General features: G+C 36.7%; 1 pseudogene; it reads left to right on the top strand.

The window, feature by feature from the left end:
- The first annotated feature begins 6,927 nt into the window (after nucleotides 1–6,927).
- Nucleotides 6,928–8,308, top strand: LOC106432258 (annotated as a pseudogene).
- The last annotated feature ends 15,786 nt before the right edge of the window (nucleotides 8,309–24,094 follow it).

Below are 24,094 nucleotides of genomic sequence, written 5' to 3'. Positions count from 1 at the left end.
AAATATCTTATAAACATTTTGGAAGATATTATTTATATTCGGAAAGGTATTCATAAACTCGAATTAAGGAAAATATTATACATACACATTTAGAAATGTCTTTCTATTTTTAAATAAAAATCATTTTGAAAAATATGAAACTAAAAATAAAAATTTAAATTTTAGAAAAAAAAACAATTAAAATTTGAAAAATTGCATAAAAACTGTTAAAAGAGATAGTTAGTGACATTTTAACGTTGAAGTTATTTGACTAGCATTTTTAACCATCAATGTGATATAACTGTCATAAAAAAACTTCCAAACAAGTTTACTGGTTTTCAAGATCGGTACTATTCATTTCCGGTTAAAATCGATGATGTGTCAGTTTTTTTCTTCTAACTTTTATCAGATTAATGAATAATAAAATACTCCAAATACATAAAAATTCAAAACTTTTGAAAATTCCAAAAAAAAAGTTAACAAATCTAAAACAAATATTTAAAATTGTAAACATTTAATTTTTTTTTAAAAAAAATTACAAAATTAATAAAAACATATTTTTTTAAAAATCCAAAAGATAAATTTTGATAAATTATTAAAAATTTCAAATTTTATTTTGACTTAAATTTAAAAAAAAAACACAAAATAATTACCGACATATCAGCGTCATCAGTAATAATATATCAGAAACGTTAACCAAGTTTATGATATGTCAAAACCGTCATCGTTGTTGGCCGTATGTTGGACAACGTCATTGTCAACGAGGAAAGGTCAAAAACCATCATAGTAACTGCCGAAATATTAGAAGCTTTCACTATCAATGGGTATATATTTGAAATCACCATCGTCAACAAAGACATCAGAAGTCATCAACAAACTTTACCGTCGTCAATGACGATATATCGAGGAAATTCAACTGAGCGATAAAGTGCGACTTTTCTCTGAGCGATAAAGTGCGACTTTTCCACCGTGTTGCCACTAGCAGCCGCTCGCCGGCGTCTCAGACGCCTGATATCTTCCTCTGTCAATGCTCGGTCACCGATGGGTAAAAGGAAAGGGCCAAAGCACAGATCTCCTCCAAAAGGTAGCAGATCTACAAAGGTTTCAACCTCTTTTCCAAAGATGCCGCCTACAGACGCCTCTTTAGACTCTCCGACCGGAAGCGCCGCTGCGGATCTCCCTGCAACGCCGAAGAATTTGTCCACTGTTCAGCTGGATAATAAAGCTCTTACAGGTCTCGACCCCCAATCGAAACCTTCAGATGTCCCTGTGATCGCTATTGAAGCAGATCCAGACACCACAAATGAAGAGCAACATGAAACCACCACCATGACTCCGGTCAGTAAACCAGTCACTCCTGAGATCGCTTTGGCAGATCTGGAACCGATGAATGAAGCTGAGACTGAAAAGGAAGAACAAGTCTCTGAAAATCCAGGTACTGTTGTTCCTAAGACATCAGTTCCAAACTCAACCGCAGTGCCTGAAAAGGAAGCTGATTCGAAGCTACCAGCCTCTCCACCAAAGACTACTTATTGTTCTACGGTCAAAGGTACCAGGCAGCTCAAGAAGAATTGTGATTCTTACATACTTCCGTCAGGAGAAGCTTGTGTGAAGATACCAAATTCTGTCATAGAGAAACATAGGAAATCATGGGATTGCTTTGTCATTGGTCAATTCTATGCCGACCCGCCTTCACAGGGAACAATCCACAACATTGTTAATGGGATTTGGAGTAAGCAATACAGAGATATAGCTGTATCGAAAATGGAGGGCTTCGCTTACCTGTTCCAAATCCCAAACGTCTCCACTCGGAATCGTGTCATCAACCAGCGACTGTGGCAAATTGATGGAAAAACAATGTTTGTTGCTAAATGGGAACCAGGTGTAATTCCTTCAAAGCCTGAACTATCCGAAGCTCCAATATGGCTCGAGTTGCGTCAGGTCCCCCTTCAGTTCTTTAATGAAGATGGGCTCGAACGTATAGCGAGTCTGGTAGGAGATCCTAAATTTTTACACCCTTCCACCGCCAACAAAACAAACCTCGAGGTCGCTAAGGTCTTCACCATCATCGACCCAAGGAAACCACTGCCGGAAGCGGTCAACGTTCAGTTCGAAGCTGGTAAAATAAGTCGTGTGTTTGTCTCGAGCCCATGGATGCCTCCTGTTTGCAGTCATTGCAAGGAGATAGGCCATACATCGAGCAAATGCAAGCTGGATCCTATTACTTGCATCCCTTGTAACTCTTCCTCTCATGGCCCTCTCAACTGTCCCAAACTCAAGATTACAGAAGGAAGAGGGAGAAAGACACGTAGAGCAAAACCGAAGGAGAAACAATGGTTACTAGTTAATCCTAAGCACCAAGACCCGCCAACCCAGGACACTCCGTCCAAGCTTGGAACAGCTTCTGATTTTGTGACAGGTGAATGCAGTAAATCATCTTTGGAGCTACGGATCCAGGGAGATAGTTCCAAGCCTAAAGGAAATAAAAGCGAAATTTCATCTGGTGTAGAACCTGACTCTTCCGACATTGAATCATCTGAGGAATCATCTGAGGAAGAGGAGGGCGAAATCCTGGAAGACGAGGAGGAGGATTACCGACTTGTCCATAAGAAGAAATTTGGAAAGTTTCATGATCCACAGGGCAAGGGCCCCACCAAAGCTTGATTTATGTCGGCACAACTTTTTTGTTGGAACGTTCGCGGCTTGTCACCGCAACGGTTTCAAAAAATGGATAAAGGTAAATAAACCTATTTTCAGAGGGTTAATAGAAACCCATGTCAAGCAGTCGAAGAGGCAGAAGTTTGTAAATAATTTGCTCCCGGGCTGGTTTTTTGAAGACAATTACGGTTTCTCTAATCTTGGTAAGATTTGGATTTTATGGCATCCTTCTGTTTCTGTCACAGTGGTGCATAAATCACTTCAGATGGTCACATGTGAAGTTACTATCCCTGGTCACACTGCTTTCTTCGCCTCTATTGTCTATGCATCCAACTGCCATGATGAAAGGAAAGTTCTTTGGGACTCTATTTCAGACCTGGGATGCTCTCAAGTAATTAATGGTAAGCCTTGGATTGTGCTCGGTGACTTCAACCAGACACTATCTCCACAGGAGCACTCACTCAACACGTCCTCGAGAGTGGACAGCCGTATGCGACTATTTCGGGAATGTCTTCTAGAGGCTGACTTGCAGGATTTGAACTACCGAGGAAACACTTTCTCCTGGTGGAATAAGAGTAAGGTCCTTCCTGTTGCAAAGAAGCTAGATAGGGCTCTAGTTAATGATGAGTGGGGCAATTCTTTCCCCACTGCAGTTGCTTCTTTCTGCTCACCAGGCTTCTCAGATCACGCGCCGATCTCTATCTCCTTGAGCATCAGTTCGCCCTCTATCAAGCGTCTGTTCAGATTTTTTAATTTCTTGCTGCAAAACAGTGAGTTCCTACCGATGATAGCTGAAAAGTGGTTCTCAATTAATGTGACTGGTTCTGCAATGCTTCGCGTCTCCCTTAAACTGAAATGCCTGAAGAAATTTATCAGAGATTTTAGCAGGCTCAACTACTCTGGTATTGAGTTGAGAACGCAGGAAGCCCATATAGCGCTATTGCTGGCACAAGACATGACTCTCGCCAACCCCACCATTGAAAATGCAGAGAAAGAGCTTGAATGCTCCCGAAAATGGCAAGTTCTGTCCAAGGCGGAAGAGAGTTTCCTCATGCAAAGAGCCTCAATTTCTTGGTTAGGTCTGGGGGACGCAAGTACATCCTACTACCATCGATTAACCAGCACGAGGAGAGCGGCGAACCATATTCATTTCCTAGCTGACGAAAATGGTGGACGAATCGAAAACCAATCAGAGATTGAGGAGCATTGCGTCGAGTATTTCTCTAAGTTACTGGGCGGCCCTGTATCTTCGCAGCAGTTTGAACAATCAGACCTTGACCTACTCTTTGATTTCTCCTGCCCTAACGAGGTGAGTGATGGCTTCTGTAAGCAGTTCACACCGCAGGAAATAAAAGACGCTTTCTTCTCCCTCCCAAGCAACAAGGCCAGCGGTCCGGATGGCTATACTTCAGAGTTCTTCAAAGCTACATGGAGCATCATTGGACCGGAAGTCTCGCAAGCTGTTTTGGAATTTTTCTCATCAGGCAGTCTCTTAAAGCAATGGAATGCCACAACAATGGTTCTAATTCCTAAGATCACTAACGCCTCATCTACAGCGGATTTTAGGCCAATCTCTTGCCTAAATACAGTTTATAAAGTGATATCTAAGCTGTTAGCTACGCGTCTTAAGTCGATCCTGCCTCAGATCATTTCACAGGCTCAATCAGCTTTCATGCCAGGCAGACTACTGGCTGAGAACGTAATGCTTGCTACTGATCTGGTGCAAGGGTACAACAGAGCAAATACCACCCCTAGAGCAATGCTAAAGGTTGATCTGAGGAAGGCCTTTGATACACTCAGATGGGATTTCATCATAGGGACCCTCAAGGCGCTCTCAATTCCTAATAAGTTCATCAGATGGGTTCACCAATGCATTTCTTCAGCCTCCTTCACAATCTCGGTTAATGGCAGCAGCAGTGGAGTTTTCGAAAGCACTAACGGTATACGGCAAGGAGATCCCATTTCTCCTTACATCTTTGTCCTTGCTATGGAGGCTTTTTCCAGACTTCTACTTTCTCGATTTGAGAGTGGACAAATTGGGTATCACCCGATGACATCTGAAGTTAAACTGACACACCTCATGTTTGCGGACGACGTAATGGTCTTCTTCGATGGAAGTCCAAACTCCCTCCATGAAATATCTGACTGCCTTGACGATTTTGGTACCTGGTATGGGTTGAGGTTAAACAGGAATAAGACAGAGGTCTTCACATCTGGCTTGAGCGACTCTGAAACTCTTGCTATTGCCCAGTACGGTTTCAACTCAGGCTCTCTTCCAATCAGGTACTTGGGACTTCCTCTCATGAGCCATAAACTACGAATTTCAGAATATGATCCTCTGATGCACAAGCTCATCTCTAAGTTCCGTAGCTGGGCAATAAAGACGCTAACATTTGCTGGAAGACTTCTGCTACTGAGCACAGTGATTGCCGGAATAGTTAATTTTTGGATATCGACATTCAGGTTGCCAAAAGGGTGCATCCGGAAAATTGACTCGTTATGCTGCAGGTTTTTATGGTCTGGTAATATTGATGAACAAAAATCGGCAAAAATTGCTTGGACAACGTGCTGCTTACCTAAAGAGGAAGGTGGCTTGGGGTTAAGGAACTTCTCGGTTTGGAACAGAGTGTTGCTACTTCGTTTCATCTGGTTATTATTCTCGGGAAGTAACTCTCTTTGGGTAATTTGGCAGCATCATTATCGCTTAGCAACCAAGTCATTTTGGGCCATTGAAGAGTCTACAAATGATTCATGGACATGGAAACAGCTACTGAAGCTCAGGTGTGAAGCCTTAAACTTCTGTAAAGGCGTACTAAATTCTGGGCGAAGTCTGAGTTTCTGGTACGATATATGGACACCTACGGGGCAGTTATTGAAGTATATAGGCCCTTCTGGACCTCGTGACCTGCGGATTCCCCTTACAGCAACTGTCTCCGAAGCTTGCAACTCAACTTCCTGGCTCCTTGTGCAACCCCGCAGCCAAGCGGACCTGGACTTTCATATTCATCTTACCACGATTACTCTGCCTCTCTCTGAAGCTCCTGACAAGTACGAATGGAGAGTCGAAGGAGTCCAGGAATCGGTCTACTCTTCAGCAGCTACATGGCAAAGCCTGGGACCAAAATCAGAGAGGAAACCTTGGGTTGATTGTGTATGGTTCAAGGGTTCTGTGCCTAAGATTGCATTTAATATGTGGATTGCTAATGCTGACAGGTTGCCAACTAGAGCAAGGCTCTCATCGTGGGGACTACAAATTCCTACATCGTGTTGTCTTTGCTCAGGTTCCACAGAAACAAGAGATCACTTGTTGTTGAATTGTCCATTTAGTTGGGAGGTCTGGCAACATGTTATATTTAGGCTCAACCCACCAACTCTTCCCTTCCGTGACTGGAATGAAATGCTATCTTGGATCAGATCTCCAGCCGTTTCAAGCCCTATCATCCTTCGAAAGCTAGCTGTCCAGTCAACCGTCTATCACCTGTGGAAGCAGAGAAACAATGTGTATCATAACAACAACATCATTGGACCAGTGGTGATTGCAAGGATGATATATCGAGAAGTCAAGAACACTATCATGGCAAGAAGGGATAGAAAGAAATTTCAAAACCTCTTGTCAAGTTGGATTATATGATCTTTAGGCTACTCAGCACATTTGCTCTATCTTGTTTTTTCTTCTTTTTTGCCAAGGTAGAGTACTATCTAGATTTAACTTTTTTGTAAAATCTGAACATCATTAATATGATATTAGCATTCTTAGCAAAAAAAAAAAAATGACGATATATCATAAACCATTCTTCGAAGATATGCCAGAAACAATCGTTGTCATGGGAGACATATAGGTAAATTTATAGATTTTAACTTCAAAATAAAATATTAAAATTTTAAATATTTTTATTTAAAATTATTTTTTGATTTCTTAAAAAAAATCAATATTCTTTATTTTTTTAAAAAAAATTGAATTGTAAAATTTCAATTGTTTTATGAATTTTTAGATTTTTGAAATCCAATTTTTTGAATTTTTAATGTATTTTGAGTGTTTGCTATTTATTAATTCGATTTTTTAAAAAAAAAAAAACTGGCATATCATCAATTTTAACCGAAAATAAATAGTACCAACCACATATTTAACTTGAAGAATAAATAAACATGATTGAAGTTTTTTATGATATATATATATATCATTTTAATGGTTAAAAGTGCGAAGTAAATAACTTCAAGTGTTAGTGACTATAAATTTGAAGGCTTTTACTGTGATTTTCTCTTTATATATATATATATATATATATATATAATTGTCATTTACTTATTTAATGAAATCCATTTTGGCCTTTTTGATATTTGAGTCCAAACTTGTATGTCATTTGTATTTTTGCAAATTTAGCTTTCATAAATGGTACTTGCTTAAGATGAAACCCAAACAGGGTAAAAAGAAAATAAAAGAAGAAAAAGGAATAATTAACAAAAAGAGGACATGAAGCACAGAGATTCTGCAGACTGCAGGTGTGAACAACATTATTAATAAAAACTTACCTACTACTCTCTCTACACTTTCAATTTTGCAATACAACCCTCTTTGTGTAATATCTCTCTCTCTCTCTTCTCTTCATCAGACCTCCTTCATCATCAATTTTCTCTATCTCTTCATGACGACTAGGATCCCTTTCACTGAGTCACAATGGGAAGAGCTTGAAAATCAAGCTCTTGTCTTCAAGTATTTAGCGGCAAACATTCCAGTTCCACCTTATCTCCTATTCCTCATCAGAAGACCCTTTCTCTTCTCTTCTTCTTCTTACTCCTCATCTTCCAACTTCTTTTCTCCACACTGTAAGCAAACTTTCTCTTCTTTGCTTTGACCCCTATATTTTTTATAAAGGCTGTATCTTTAGGGTTGATTTGGTCATAATGTAAAAGACTATAACGTGTTTGTGTAGTTGGGTGGAATGTGTACGAGATGGGCCGGGATGGAAAGAAAGATAGACGCAGAGCCAGGAAGGTGCCGAAGAGCTGATGGAAAGAAATGGAGATGCTCTAAAGACGCTTCTCCAGATTCTAAGTACTGTGAAAGACATATGCATAGAGGCAAGAACCGTTCATCAAGAAAGCCTCTGCCTCCTCCTCCTCAATTTTCTGTTCCCTCTACACCAAGTATCTTTCTAGACTTTTCTCTCGCTTCCTCCAGGTTTGGACACTAACACTCCTCTGTTTTAGTTGTTTTTCATTCTAATGGCAACATAAAACTTGACCCTGCTTTCGCTTAATGTGAAGGGCAAAAAGTAAAAGAACTGGATACATGAATGATTTCTTCTCCATAGAGCCTTCCGGGTCAATCAAAAGCTGCTCTGGCTTAGCAATGGAAGAGGACGGTGGCTCTTCTAAGTATGAGTCTCTGAAACAAAGGGAGAAGCAGCCTGATCGAAGTTGCTTTATCCTTGGCACTGAGTTAGGGACGCTTGAGAGGCCATTAATGCTTGAGGCGAAGCAAAAACAAAGAGATGATAAAGATTATGAAGAAGAAGAGCAACGGAGTAAGATATTTTATAAGTTTCTTGATGAATGGCCTTCTTCTAAGTCTTCTGGAAGCACCTCACTCTTCATTTGATTATGTTTTCATTAATGTTAACATTGTTTCTTATTTGGTTACTAATGGAGATTCTCTCACTTTTCTACTTTATTAAGAGTTCTTTTCCCTTATATAGACCAATAATGAATAATATTACCTTTGTGATCTAGTGATGCCATTTCATTTCAGTGTTAGAATTATTTTGCTGGCCTAAAACTGTTCGTACAACACAACAAACATGTTGCAAAAAAATCAAGAACAACATGTGATTATCTAAGGAAACATTCTTGTTAATAATATATCTCACTAAGTAAATTATCTAAGGATTAAGGAAAATAAGTATGTGCTCTTTTATTTGCTTATTGCAAACCAAATCTGTCATTAATTAGAAAGAAATTTAGCCATTCAATTTTCTGGAACCTTATTCTTTAAAAATATACTCCCTCCGTTTCTAATTGTAAGTAGTTTTGCTTAAAAGCACAAATATTTAGGAAGCTGTAATTTGAAAAAAATATATCATTTAATCAATTAATTCAACCAATTATAAAAAACCTAACATTATTTCATTGGTCACACAATATCCAATAAATGAAAAGATGCATTGAAATATGTAAACTACTTATATTGTGAAACAAACTCTTTTTGCTAGAACTACTTACATTTGGAAACTGAGAGAGTACTAATTAATGGTAACTCCAACCATGACACCAAATTTGGTGTTTTAATGTTGAGCTTTAATTTCCATTTCTGACTACAACACTAAATTTTGCACCAAAAATATATTGTATATTATTAATATTTAAGTTTTAATAATTTAATACATTTATTATTTGTAGTTGACTAGTTATATTTTATGTTTATTTGTTAAAATTTGATAATTTTATAATAAAAATAATATTAGTTATGTTAAATAAAACTGAAAATAAAAATAATATCTATTTTAACTATAAATAAAATATCACTAATATTAATCAACATATAATTAAATTAAAATAATATAATATATTATTTTAATATTTGGTATGATGAATAGTGGTACACCAAAACATCAAACGGCTATTTGCAAAATTGACTCAAAACTCAAAGTTAAACACAAAACTAACCTATTATTTTTTGGAAATTTCATGTGCCCTATTCACCCCACAAGTTCAGATTATTCACGAAAATGCCATTAATTTTTTTTTTTTTTGAAAATGGTATTTTTACTCTCTCAACCTCATCATCTTCAAGTATTTACAAGATTGACATTGCCATCAATACACCAACAACCATGAAAAACCAAATTGAAGCTCTTAATGCACTTCAAATCGATTTACACTCCTTCTTTCTCAATTCTTATAAACTAAAAACAACATCTCTTTCATTTTCTCTCTATATTCATCCAAAAAAACTCAAGATTTTGATTCTAATTTTTTTATGGTTCATAGAGCCATTGAAGCTTACGATTCTTGGTGGGTCACTTTTGTTTGAGATTCAGGGTGCTTGGAGAAGACTTTTGTGTGCTAAACAAGTTATCTCACTGGTTAAAACTATGAAATCAGTTTTTTTTCCAGATATGTTCGTCAGAAGACTTCCGTGTAAGTCTTCTGGCAGTAGAAGACTTACACAGAAGTCGTTTGGTCAATGCAGAGATTAGTTTTCCAATTGAATTTTAAAGGTGTTTTCAGAGACGACCTATATGGAAGTTGTCCGTTTTTGTTTGTTAAAAAAAAATCTCGAGAATACCAGAGACGACTTCCATGTAAGTCGTCTAGGATAAACAGGTTTATTTTGCATTTGACAAGACTGTGTCAGAAATTTGACTTCTCCTAGACGACTTACTTGTAAGTCGTCCGAAAGAAAAATAAAACTGCAATATTTTGTTATAATTAGACGACTTCCATGTAAGTCGTTTCAGGTTACTTTTGCAATTGAAAAATAACTTAATATTTAATTTTATCTGGACGACTTACATGGAAGTCTTCTTGGATTTTATTTCGAGATTCTGGTCAAACCTTGGTTATTACAGAAGACTTCCGTGTAAGTCGTTTACCGGAAGACTTCCATGTAAGTCGTCCAGATAAAATTAAATATTTAAGTTTTATTTTTCAATTACAAAAGTAACCTGAAACAACTTACATGGAAGTCGTCTAATTATAATAAAATATTAAAGTTTTATTTTTCTTTTGGACGACTTACAAGTAAGTCATCTTAGAAAAGACAAATTTCTGACACAATCCGGTCAAATGAAAAACTAACTTGTTTATCCTAGACAACTTACCGGAAAGTCGTCTAGGAAAAGTCAAATTTCTAGACGACTAACCGCGAAGTCGTCTAGGAAAACTCAAATTTCTGACACAATTCGGTCAATTGCAAAAATGACCTAAATGGATGACTTTCCTAGAAGACTACCAGAAGACTTCCGTGTAAGTATTTTACGTCAATGTTTATAAACTTTCATTTTCTCTAAAACTATAAAGAAATTTTAACAGTTTCTTGTTAATTCATGTATATTAGTCGATATTTAGGCTCTTGAATTAAATTCATAACTTAATTGGTTTTAATTATGAGTTTACCAACATTCATGTGTATTAATGTTTCCAGCTTAATTATTAATGAAATTCATAACTTAAATGGATTACCACTTGTTAGTTTTTTGTAATTTTTTTAAGTAACTTTAAGATATGTTTATTTAATTTTCAAAAGTGCTAAGTAACTTCAAGAATATCAAGTAATATGGTTTAATGTGTCTTCTTAGATCATAAGATATACTTTTTAACTTTCAAGAAATTTGAAATTTCAATTTTCACTTAAAATTTTGAGTTTCCCGCTTAAATTTGCCGCTTATATTTCAATTTCCCGCTTTAAATTTAAGTCTTCCGGGAAGACTTCTAATGAAAGTGTTCTATCTTTGAACTTATGTAATGTTTTATCTTATGTGAATGACTAAGTGTTTTTGAGAATTCTTCTCCCTTAGTTGTAATAAATTTGATTAATTTTTGTGTTATTGTGTTTTGCTATTGAAGTTGTATCAATAACTTCAATTATGTCAAGTAATTTTGGCAAGATAATATTGTGGACAATGAACATATTTACCAAAATTTTTCATTAATATCTCTTCAAATTTACAAAAAAAAATCACAACTAAAAGAGTACACATGCACATCACAAAAACAAACCACAAACAAAACTATTATAGATCATTCCTCTACGACAAGCTTGGACTCCACTTGATATAGAAGAAGACTCCGTCAGAAGACTTCTAGCATTATATTTTAGAAGACTTCCGAGAAGACTTCCCATAAGTTTTTCGAAGTGTGATCCAGATCTGAAAAACATGTATATCAAACCCAGGTCTGAAAAACCTGCATATCAAAAAACGTTCAAATAGCTTAAAAACAAAGAAAATGAGTGGAAGATTCGATAGATATACTTTTACAGAACACACCAAGTACATATCCAAGTGGAAGATGAGAACCATTTGATTAAAAACCTGCAACAAAAAAAGATAGATTAGTGAGAAAGACATGAGACAAGAATAAGAAAAAATCATATAAAGTTTGGTGTTTTTAAGTCAAAGAGATTATAGTGGGTTTGGAAAGTTTTAATTTGGAAAAAAGGTAAGAACTTTATGCAACAGGAGGTTACCAAATAAAGAAAATCAGACATAAAAACTTACCAAAACACTCAGATCTGTTATGAAAAGGAGACATAGCAGAAGACTCCGTCAGAAGACTCCTAGCGCATTATATTTTAGAAAACTTCTCAGAAGTCTTCCAAAGTCTGATCCATATCTGAAAAACCTGCATATCCAAATCCAGATCTGAAAAACCTGCATATCCAAAAATGTTCAAATGGCTTAAAAACAGAGAAAATGAGTGGAAGATTAGATAGAACACACAAAAATGTATATCTAAAATTAATAAATTTACCTTTAAAAGAGTGGAAGATGAGAACCATGTGATGAAAAAACCTGCAAAAACAAGATAAATTAGTAAGAAAAACATGAGACAAAAACAATAAATTGATATAAAGGTAAGTGTTTATAAGTTCAAAGAGATTAGAGAGAGGTTGGAAAGTTTTAGAATGAGGAACAATATATTTTTGTTGCAGGCATTTGAGAGGAGGAGAGGAAATGTGTAAATTTTTCTTTATATAAAGAGACAAAAATCCGAATAAGGTTAAATATTTTCAAGTAAGTTTTCTAATAGAAGACTTCCTAAAAGACTTACTTGCAAGTCGCCCAGAAGACGTCAATATTTTTAGCGGGAAACTAAAAATGTTTTAGCGGAAAACTAAATATTTTTAGTGGGAGTTAAAAGATTTCAGAGAAGTCTTCTAACCGATAATACTAATAAACAGACGACTTTCTTATAAGTCGTCTAGACCCTAAACATAACCCCTAAACTAAATTAACTAACTAAACACTTCATAAATTCAAATTAAAATTTAAAAGCTTTTACTATACACAGAAATAAACACATATAGGTAAAAATTTAATTTTTCAAAAAAAACATTTAAGCTTTCCAAAATCTAACCCTAAGAATACATACAATACGACAACATATGTTGCCAAACCCTAAACCAAAGAATATCATGATCACTACCAGAAAACACGCCAAATTCTGACGGAGGTTCCGACAGACTTCAATGTCGTCGGACGTTTGTGACGGATTTCCGACCAATTTCCGACGAAAACCAAAAATTTGAAGTCGTCGGAATTCCGTCGGCCATTTCCGACGAAACATGGCTCGTCGGAATTTTCCGACGACTTTTCGACGACATTCTGATAAAACATGTAACCGTTGTAGTCGTCAGAAATTCCTCGGAATATACCGACGAACTTCCGACGACATTCCGATTAACAAATATAACTGTTACCGTCGTCGGTATTCCGTCGGAATTTTCCGACGAATTTTCGACGAACCATGTGACCATTGCCGACAAATATATATGACCGTTGTATAGCCGTTTGAGATTAGAAAATACCGACGGTATTCCGACGGACTGCTTTACATTCGTCGGAATTTCGTCGGAAAGTCGTCGGATGGTCGTAAGCAATTTCCTATAAATACAACCCCTCCTCATTCAACTCATTCACACTTCATTCTCTCTTCATTCTCTTTAGTCATAACAATTCCGTGAAAATCATGTCTTCAGAAGTTTATTATCGTTCGTGGATGGATAAACCTCATTTGGATCCCAACACCAATTTGCTTACGAAAGAATACGTTCAAGGGATTGGAGAATTCATGAGGCTTGTTCAACAGCAACCGGATGCAAAAAGTGGTATGTTAAGATGTCCCTGCTCTACTTGCAATAATAATAAGGTTATAAAAGAATTTGATGTTTGGACTCATTTGTATATGAAAGGGTTTTCACGTAATTATAAAGTTTGGTACCTTCATGGGGAAACTGGTTATGAATATGGTAGTACTAGCGAACCTCAGCCTGTTAGTGACTTTCAGCCTAATATTAGGTTAGAAGAATCTAGAACGGATATAGATTATGGTGTAGGTACTGAGCAGACGGTACATGATCATTATAGAGGGGAAGAACCAAATCCCGAATCTAGGAGATTTTTTGACATGTTGGATGCAGAAAAACAGCCTTTGTATCAAAATTGTAGAGATGGTCATTCAGCCTTATCATCTGCAACTAGATTAATGGGTATTAAGACAGACTATAATTTGAATGAAGAATGTATGGATTTGATTACTGATTTTGTCAAAGGTATTCTACCTGAGGATAACCTTACACTGGGTTCATACTACGAGGTTCAGAAACTTGTTGCCGGTCTTCAACTACCGTACGAAGTGATAGATGTATGTATTGACAACTGCATGATCTACTGGAGAGCGGATGAGACACGAAATGTATGCTAATTTTGTGGGAAACTTCGTTATCAGGAAACTATGTATAATAAAAGGTTTAATAAAAATTTTTAATTTTTTTATAATTTTTAATAAGTTTTGAGTAATAAACTATGTATAATAAAAGGTTTAATAGTTTTTTTTAAAACGTTTATAAAACCTTTTGTAAATATATAAATGAAAACATTAAAAATAGAAATGATTTGAAAAGATTTTTGATGTATTAATTTTTTTTTTAGGTCCGAGGATGAACCCCGCCCCGCAGCCCGTCTTCGACGTAGTTCGGTGAGCAGTTCCCGTGCATCGGGATCGTCTCACGAACAAAACTCGGTTCCCGCATATATTCCCGCTCCAGCTCCCGCTCCAGCTCCCGCTCCAGCTCCCGCTCCAGCTCCCGCTCCAGCTCCCGCTCCAGCTCCCGCTCCAGCTCCCGCTCCAGCTCCCGCTCCAGCTCCCGCTCCAGCTCCCGCTGCCCCTCCCGCTGCTGCTCAACAGGATCCGGGGGTCATGCCAGTTGAACTATTGGTTCAACAACCAGGTCGAGAGCATCTCCCGTTCTCCAACCCAACCCACGACGAGGACATAGCACTTGGTTAGTAAATAAGGACAAGTTAGTAACCAACTTGTCTCTATTGCAAATAAATGAGATGGTTGAAAAGGTAATTTTTTTTATTAATATATTTTTTTTATAATGTCGATTACTAACTTGTCCTTATTTACTAACTTTAAATATTTTTGTAGGCGGTTCCTAAAAGGAAAGGAGGCCGTTTAGTTGGGTTGGCCCGCCGTGCTTCTTCGTATCCGGCATCTTCTTCGCAAGCTCCGTATGTCGATCCCATGATTCTCGAGGAGCTACATGACAAAGATGAACGGATTGGGGCATTGGAGGAGCAGAACACCACTATCCTTTCTGAGAATGCCACTATCCGTTCGGAGAATGCCACTATCCTTGCTGAGCTGGCATCCCAGAAGAAGTTCAACACCGAGATAATGCAGAAGCTAGATCGTTTGATGTCTTCGAGTTCTTAGTTTTTTTCTGCTTTTTAAAACTTTCTGAATGTTTTTTTTCTATTTCGGTTTGTATGAATTTTAAACTTTCTGAATGTTTTTTTCAATTTCGGTTTGTATGAATTTAAATTCTATAATATAATTAGTTTTAAATTTCAGATTTTATTTATTTATTAATTAATTTTTAATATAAAAAATATATAAAAATGCAAAATTAATTCGTTTTTAAAATTGATATATTCCGACGAATTGTGGGCGTCGGAATATACCGACGGACTATGGTTCGTCGGAAAATACCGACGGAGAGGATTCCTCGAAAAATTCCGACGAACCATAGTCCGTCGGTATTTTCCGAGGACTACGTTCGTCGGAATAGTCCGAGGAACGTTCTCCGTCGGTATATAGTTTTTCCGATGAACTCTGGTCTCGTGTGTCCGCATCGGAATATCGTTGGAAGTTCGTCAGAATGACGTTTCTCGGTATTCGTGAGAAAGTCGTCGGAAGGTCTGACGAAATTCCGACGAATACTTTTTTTCCGACAAAAAGATACCGACAAATTGGTTCGTCAGAAATTCGTCGGAATCAGTCTATTCCGACGAATTTCTGACGATTTCGGCCATCAGAATCCCTCTATTTTCTTGTAGTGGATTCACTACTTTCACTCATCTATGTTGAAAACAATTCAATTTTATTATAACTTAATTTATATCATTTAAAACTGTTTATAATTACATGATTTTAATTTTTCACTTATCAAAATATTTTTTACTTAATTTATAAATTACTTTTAAGATCAACTATACCAGAAGACTTCCTTGGACGTCGTCTAGATAACTTACATTATCTAAGAAGACCCAGAAGACTTTCTGGGGCTATATTCGTAAAAAGGAGTTTTGTTTTTTTGTTTGGTCACAATGGGCTGACTGTAATTTCACAAAGCTTTTAGATTAGTTTTGCATTTGATTCAAATTTGGGTATAATTTGCATTTAAAATCAAGTTTTGAGTCATATTTGGTAAATTCCCTAACATCAAATTGGTGGAAATATGTAACTTCCGTGTTTTATTAGAGATGAAATTATAACAAATTTCGAGGGACTCTTAAGAAGGTTGTTTGAAATGTTTGGATGATGAAAGTTTTTCTCTTAGTCTCGTGCGATTTTTAATAGATAGGTAGCCATTCTCTAAGTCAAAACTCTTATTATTGTACTTGTAAATGCTTAATTGATCAATAAATTTGAAATTTCATTAAAACAAAATAATTATACCAAATTTGTTATTTTGGTGTTTCATTGGAGTTGGTCTTAAGAATTTTTTTTTCTCTGATAAAACAGTAAATATACATGATTTCAGACTGATGCTTGTAGTACCAATGAGATACAAATATACATGATTTATTGCTTGCGAAGTAAACTAATAATATCTACCTACTATAATTATGATGCAGAATGGGGAGACTCATTGGCTTAAAATATAAGGAAAAACCAAAACAAAAGGTTGGTGCAGAAATCATAAGTTTAATGGTATCATGTAAGATCATAAGTATAATGGTATCATGTAAGCATATTGTCTGTTGAATTAACATTCTATTTGGTTAAATCACACGTAAATTTCATATTACCTATTAATACGTACACGTAATTCTATTTATAAGTTTGCTATTCACTGTACTTTCCAAATTAATAACAATAAATAGAAATCTTCTACATATTAAGTGAAAAAGACAATATAAAGAACATAATAAAGGAAAAGAAAAAGAAATGATTGTGTGAGAGTCAGGAGTGATGAGAAAAAAACAGGGTTGCATTGAGTTGAGTTGAGTTCTGTTCTCTGACATTTGTCAGGTCTGGAAAAGCACCACACCAAATCAAAAGCTTTTTGCTCTGACTCAAAGAGATAGAAGGATGACTTATCATTTTCATCAAAGTAAATTTTATAAGACATTGGTTTCGATTTAAATCTTCTCACACAATGCAAACGCTACTTTCTTTTTATATGTAATTTGCTTATAATAATCAATTGACTCAAGATGTTCTGAAAAGTTTGTGATGAATCTTAAAGAGATCCTTGCAGAGAGAGAGAGGGAGAGCAACATGAAACCTAAAACCCCAAAAAGAAAAAGAGAAAGGAAAAAACAAATAAACGGAGCAGAAGAAACTGTGGAAGACTGCAGAAACAGTATCTTCAATACCACGCACCCACGTTTCTGACTCTTCCACATCCTTCTGACACCAATATTTTCAGTAACGTCTTTTTGTTTCATTTAAATGATTTCAAACACATATACAACTTTCCATTATAACTAGGACTAAGTAAAATATACGTAATTTTTGATTCGGTTCGTGCACACTGACCGCGCGGCTTTGAGATACTTATTTGGCAAAGAAGGACGTGAAACTGAAGCTACTTTGATCCTGCTCGCGAGGCATCCCTCTCGCTGTAGGGTTCCAAAACTCGCCTCGCTCTTGGGACATGCTATCTTTCCCAACTTGCACGTGTGGTTCTGGCCGGGGACACCCATGCCATCCAAGAGCTGAATGCAAAAATGGATAAAGTATTGAAGCGTGACCAAAAGAAAAGATAACAGAAAAATATGATATTTTTCACTCTATGAAGCAAAACCAATACTAATATGCAATATACGTATGAAACGAAATAAATAAAAAATATTAATATTAAAAAAACGAATATTTGATCTGATCCGTTATATGCACACACACACATATATATATATATATATATACATAGATTTAAAGAATTATATATTTAAGTTATTTACTAACTTTATATATTACTTTTCAGAATTTTTAAAGGTAAATAACTTTTTTTTTTGTAATAAACTATTATTATTTTATATTAGTTTAGATTTTTAATTTATTTTTACTGATCGGATCGGATATCCGGTTAAAAATATAAATTTTTCAAGGTATACAGGACACCGAACATCCGAATGGCAACAAGTCGAAACAGATTTGATAGTTGATTATTTGGAAAAAACGGATCAGATTACTAATACTTTCAAAAATCTGGATATCTGATTCGTGCCGATCCTTAATTATAACCATTTGCTATGCGTGAAGTTTTGAGAAAACAACCATGTGTTCAATTTATACATAGCGTATATGGCGGTGTAAAAATATATTTCATTTTTCATAACATTCAAATTTCATGCATAATCTATTCATTATGCTAGAAAACCTATTATCACTATCAAATTTCAAACATTATTGATTTGGCTTCCATTTTTTTTTTAAATTGATATTAAACCAACGTCATTTTGGTGTTTAACTAAAAAAAATCATTTTTTAACTTGGAGATAATCAAATCAAACCTACAACCATATAACATTCAAATTGTAACTCAACCACTGAACTATGACGCCATTTAACAATTATATTATATTATAAAATAATAATACTTATAACTAAAAATCTCTTCTTATCTCTGCTCCACTTCCCAATCTAGCCTTTCACCATACTTCTGTTTGAGAATGTAACCAATTATGGTTTAAAGCTTAATTTCGATTAATCGGTTATACCGGTTTCACATTAAACAAATACAAGCAAACTTATCGTGATCTTATATCTGAGTTGTGATTCTCCCAACATGTTGATTTTTAAGTGAGGAAAATCAATCCAACCATATCTCAATATGGATTATCATACACATCTTGATGTCCCCAATGAAGGAAATTTTAATACCATAAGCCCCGAGGAAGCTAAGACCCTGATTGAAAACGTAACTTCTAACGATGGTCTCAAAGTCTTATATTAGAAGGAAAGGGTTGGTTAAAGGAGGAATTGAAGAACAAATAGCTGAAATAAGGGCTTGCTTAAATTATGTTAAGGCTCTATTGGAGGGACAAGTTCGATTCCAGCCAGCTGATGAAGCTAAGACTTCCTCGCATGAAGAAGAAGAAGATGTCAACCAGTTCCCTTTTTAAAGTCAGTAGTTTGATAAGCGAGAAGAAAACATGAATTCACGCGGTTCTAAATCAGAATCAAAGATAAATCAAGTCTTTGTAGGACAGCAGAAGATGGCTGTCTACTTCGATTGGAAGATAGGTTCCATATACTCCGAGTTGACAAAGAAGTTTGAATCCTTAAGTGACCACGTCAACATGTTGGATAATCAGGTTGCACAAACTGTTGATTCTTTCAAAAGGGAAGAAGGATTTCTTCCAAGGAAAACTAACACTAATCCAAGACGTACTGCAAGTGTTGTCACCTTGAGAAGTGGAAAACAACTAGCTCCAAACTTAGGCAAAGGCATCACTATAGATGAATTTATTGAGCTCGAAAATGATGGAGACGCATAACCTTAGCCAGCGCCGTTAGACGCTCAAGAGCACCGTTCGACGCCATACCCTGAACAAGAAAGATTAAATGATGTTGAAGAGTCCAAAACTCCGCAACCAGACAATGAGGATGAGGCGGAGCCAAAATTTTCCGAATGCGTCGATTGACGACATACAAACTTTGATCGACGCCCTACTTAGTCGGATCCTCAACCATCTAATATTTCAAAACAAGCTGTAGAGAAAGTCTATAAAACCAAAATTCCTTATCCTAAGAAACCAAAGAAAGCCAAACATTATTTGGACGATGCTAGATGCAAGAAAATCTTTGATAACACTACAAGAAATTGTGAAATTAGCTACCGATTATTTTGTAGCTATCAGACACAATCTATAGCTAAAATCAAGTTAGAGACGGATGGCGACGGATCAATTCTTTGGCCTCAGCGCCGACGCTAACTTCGTTCTGTCTCCAATTCGTAGCCAATTAGCGACGGATTAGTGAGAGCGATTTATGTAGCTAATAGCAACAATATAGCTATGACTTGTTTCTTTGCTAATTAGTGACAACTTTAGCCACAAATTTTCTGTGGACATGTGGCTACCAATTTTAACAACAATTCCATAACAAATCTGTAGCTACATCTGCCACAAATTTGATTATAGATTTTGCAATTTTCAATTATATAAATTAAACTATTTCATAATATATATTAGATCATAACAGAAAACTTAAATCTTTAAACATAATAAAATCGTCATGGATAATACAACTTACACAAAAGAGATAAACAAGGAAAAGAAGAATAAGACATCCAAAGTTAAAACTGAAAACATGACTGTTGGTTCTGGGATAGGGAAAGGTCGTTCAAGGCATGTGTAGCTGCCGCTTCAGTTGGAGTTGTCTAGATGTGAGGCAGCTGAGACGGACGAGGTGGCTGTTCTGCCCATAATCTGAAAAACCTGCTACTTTCCTTAAGTGTCACAGCTACTTCACATAATAGCCAGTGATATTGAAAATGTAATAAGGAAATGTTCTTACAGGTAATTGTAGGTCAAGTGATCCCCTTTGGTTATGTAGTGGGTAAATATCTGTATTTCAACAAAAATCACCACCAAGGACCAGATAAGTTATAATAAAGGTAATGAGATATGAATATAGACTCATTACATAGTTAAGATAGCAAATACAATCTATTGACTGAGACATTAGACCTCTCATAACTCGGAAGATGATTTCAAATATAGTTAAACAGAAATTTATAATCAAATAAAAGGGAGAGGAAGTGTGGATCTCACCTAGCAATGGAACATACAGAATATACCCAGGACTGAAATCGGGAGTTCCCATGGCATTCCAGTCATTGTGTCGATTGCTCTTACAACATAAGATAGATAAAGTGCTGGGAGATAATTGTTGGGCTCACTGTATTCTCCTTGTATTTAAGCATCTGGTTCCGATAGGCTAAGAAACCAGAGAAATTAGAATCCGAATATCTGATAGTTACTTCCAGATTCGGAACTAAACGTTATAAGGTTTTGGGTAATTGAAGTCAAGATCTAATACCTGCCAACACTTTAACGAGCTTATCTCTGCTTCTCTCAGATCCGCTTTCAAATTCGCTGACAAATATCAAATAACCTGCCAGTTTCACCAATCTATGAATAACCCAAGAAAGTAAAATAATAAAGTCAGAGAGATGGAGCATACCCAGAATTCTCGCTACGGCGTTAGAAATCCACCACCCTTATCTTGTGGCTTTTGAGCTTCACAAAAGGTCTCTTCTTCTTTAACTTTCGGTTCCTCTCCTCTACCGCCACCAATTACACATGAGCGAGACCTGACAGAGGGAAAGAGACACATTGTGAAGAGGGGGAAAGAAATTGGAGGTTGAATCCTTCTCTGTGAAGCTCGTTGCTTCTTCTTCCTCTGTCATCTCCAAGCTCTGTCTAGCTTCTTCCCGCCGTCGACTCTTCATCTTCTTTTGTCATCTCTTCTCTCCGTCTCCTCTCTTCTCTCTTCTCTCCATCTCTAATGTCTCTCTGTCTCGTGTCGCAAACGAATGAGATAAAATTAGGGTTTGGAAATTCGAGGGGGTAACTGGAAATAGAGGGAAAGTGAAAAGGGTAAATTATTAAGTGGGAAATGCAAATTATTAAGAGGGAAAGTGAAAAATCAGGGAAAATAAATATACTGATTTTGCCGAAACTTAAAATATATTGATTTTGTCTGCATATTATATATATATATATATATATATATATTAATTATTACATTTCAGTTTTATGATTTATGATTTAGTTCAAAAATTATTTTAAGTTTGAAGTTTAAAGATTGTATTAAATTATAGGGTTTGGAGTTTGAAAATAGAGTTTGAGTATTTGGAAATAAGGTTTGAGGTGGGTTTAGTGTTTGAAGTATATAATTTCAAGTTTAAGTTTTGGAGTTAAAGTTTGCAAAAAAATATTTGAAATTTAGGAAAGTGTATATGAAATGTGATATGATGTGGTTTTGGCGTTTGAAATATATGGCTAGGATATAATAGTGTTTGATTTATGTAGTTTAGGAGATAGAATTGAGATGTGAATTGAGTAAAAAGATAGTTAAGATTTTGTATACAACCAACAATGGAAATGTTCAAAGATAGATATTTTTTGGCGATCACCCATTCCTAGTTAATTTGTTGCTATTTGTTACAAAATGGCTACGGAACCCATCCATATCTAGATAGCTATAAAAGCGCTACGTTTTAGCTACGAACGTTACATTTTTGTGTTTGGTTGCTATTCGTTAACAAAATGACTACGCGGAATACTCTGCCTCGTACTCAGCTTCACAGTGACATGCTGCTAAGAGTCATGGATCATCTTCGATTCTTCTGGAAAATCGATTCTCCTGCAGATTAGATCTGTCTGAAGGTGTTGCAGTGTCTACTGCAAAAGTGGGATTGTAGTAGTCATTCTTCCAACTGTCAATAGGACCTTCTGAAATCTTCTATTACGTCGTCTGGAGTACTGTCGATCGATTCTTCGAGGTGATTGTCGATCGATTTCTGATTGGCACTATCGATCGATGTGGGGTGTGAGTTTCGATCGACACAGAATAGTCTGTCTCGTACTCAGCTCCACAGTGACATGCTGCTATGAGTCCTTGATCATCTTCGATTCTTCTGGAGGACGTTGTGGCTTTATGACTGGAATTGGATCATAGTAGACGTGAGGGTCTATGAGCGTCATGCATAACTTGTTGGTTTGCATGTTGCATACTGCTCCTACTGTTGATAAGAAAGCTCTTCCAAGTAATATAGAAGAGTTCCAGTTCAACTTGATATCCAAGACATGGAAATCTACGGGAACTAGGACATTACCAATCTGCACCTCAAGGTCTCTGACAATTCCTCCTGAGTTCCTCTGAGAACAATCCACAAAAGTGAACGATTCCCTGGAGGGATCTACCTTCAGACCTAGATGGTCTGCCATAATCCTAGGTAGAATGCTGACTAATGCTTTTGTGTCGCATAATGCATGTGGGAACTCAGTACCCTTCACCAGACATGGTAAGCTAATTATATGTCTTCTTGAAATGTTTTAGTAATGTGAAGGAGCTGGTGCATATATACGTAAAGAATAAATACGTCAACGCGTCAATATCACACATGATAAGAATGCCACCTCTTAATTCTGCATGAGCGATCATGCATGCATGTCGCATCCTATTCTTCATCTTATCTCTTGCCTCATGGAACATTCTCCTAATGTCCTCTTTAGTTTCCTTGGTCTCTCTAAAGAACATCCACAATATGTGGGTGAAGTAGACTTCCTCGAATGGTTTCTCCAGTGGAATCCTAAGGACTCGCTTAAGAAAACTGTCCATCTTCTTCTCATTAGCTCCCCTCTTCAGATGCTTAGCAACCTCTTCCTTTCTCTTCCTCAAGATTCTCCCCCATCGGATTCTTATCAACATGCATAGGCTCTGGTGCATCTTCTGAATGTGTACTGGTGGTCTCTGGTGGGTTAGCTGAAGGTTTTGGTTGTGGCCTGAGTGCAATGATTCGTGCGATATCGATCTTTGGCAACTGCACTCGGAATGTGAGAGGTGCTCGTCGATCGATGGGTACTGGAGGTTGTCGATCGGTGGTGGTCTCTCGTTGTTGATCGATGGCTGGCTCAGTTTGCCGATCAATGTTGACATGAATAGGGTTGGGCGGATGTGGGTGTCTTGCTGCAAACTCCTCGTGGGTCATGATCCTCACGACATTGCACGATGCAGCCGACTCTGTAGGTGTCATCGATCGATGCTCTGGAAAGCGTGTCGCTCGGTTCTGGTTGAAGCCCGTCGATCGATGTTCGAAGTCTGATGCCGATCGACACCAATGTGATCCGCCAAAACTCATCAAACTTTCTACTTCGAAATCACCTTCTTGCAGCTTCTCATGCTTCACCACTTGCCAGAAATCATCATCTATGATGGCATTCACGTGGTGCTTCATTGCATCATCTCTTACCCCCATTGCTAAGGCTTCTTGCCTCTTAACAGCTTCTCCTGTCTGAACTACTTGCATCTCCAGCTTCTTCACATGAGTGCTCAAAGTCTCAAACTTTGTGTTCATGTTGTTGTAGACAAAATCAATCTTCCCATTGAAGTCCACCATCAGGTTCTGCTGTCCTTCAAGGACCCTATCAAGCATTGCTTCAATTTTTCTCTCCTGAGTCTGTGGTGGTGGTTTCTGGTAAGATGAGTT

This window comes from Brassica napus, chromosome C7 (genome assembly GCF_020379485.1).
Source record: "Brassica napus cultivar Da-Ae chromosome C7, Da-Ae, whole genome shotgun sequence".
Taxonomy (NCBI): Eukaryota; Viridiplantae; Streptophyta; class Magnoliopsida; order Brassicales; family Brassicaceae; genus Brassica; species Brassica napus.
This window is presented reverse-complemented; position numbering and strand designations above follow the sequence as displayed.